The sequence below is a fragment of the Herpailurus yagouaroundi genome, unplaced genomic scaffold (genome assembly GCF_014898765.1).
Source record: "Herpailurus yagouaroundi ecotype Mexico unplaced genomic scaffold, PumYag 569, whole genome shotgun sequence".
NCBI lineage: Eukaryota > Metazoa > Chordata > Mammalia > Carnivora > Felidae > Herpailurus > Herpailurus yagouaroundi.
In genome coordinates this window covers 6,019,710-6,020,397 of record NW_024412786.1, presented here as the reverse complement: position 1 = coordinate 6,020,397, position 688 = coordinate 6,019,710, and the positions used below count along the sequence as shown (strand labels likewise).

The following is a 688-nucleotide window of genomic DNA, read 5'->3' as shown; positions in this document are numbered from 1 at the left end:
CCCCCCCCCCCCCCCACTCCGGCCCCGGGCAGCAGGGTCGGGGTGGGGAACTGAGGCGAAGCAGCTGGAAGGCAGACTGTTCCACCTGCCACGGTCAAGTCAGGTGGGGGAGGGGAGGTCCCTGAGGCAGCTTCTCGGCCTCCTGCAGGACGTTCAGGGCGGGGACCTCTCAGGTCCTGCCCCGTTGTCATGCATGATCTCAGGGGAGCCTGGACCCCTTGGCTGGGCTCTGGCATGGGACGGTGGCCACTAAATCACACGATGCTGAGGAAGAAGACTTTGGAGGAGTTCTGGGATCACACCCGCTAGCTCCTGGCAGGAGGGGTGCTGGGCAGTCTTGGGGCTGGGTCACAAGCCCCTCCAAGCCCAGGGTGGCTCAGAGGGTCCCGGCACAGGGTTCGTCACACCACTAGCTGGAACAGCAAGCTGGCCATGACTGCCCTTCTCCTACCTTCTCCTGCAACCCGAATCCTCTCCAGTCATCCCGCCCCCCTGTGAGGGCACCTGGAGCTCACTGCCCAGGGCTCTGCTGCCTGGAGTCCTGTTGTCGAGGGTCCCTGCTGCCTGGGGTCCCTGGTTCCCGGGGTCCCTCCTGTCTGGGGTCCCTCCTGCCCCGGGTCCCTGCTGCCCAGGGTCCCTCCTGTCTGGGGTCCCTGCTGTCTGGGGTCCCTCCTGCCCGGGGTCCCTC

At 67.0% G+C, this 688-nt stretch overlaps 1 protein-coding gene across 1 annotated transcript in view; it reads right to left on the bottom strand.

The window, feature by feature from the left end:
• The window catches only part of ANO1 (anoctamin 1), a 72,689-nt gene that overhangs the window by 19,939 nt on the left and 52,062 nt on the right, over positions 1–688 (bottom strand). The gene's annotated exons all lie outside the window — the stretch shown is intronic.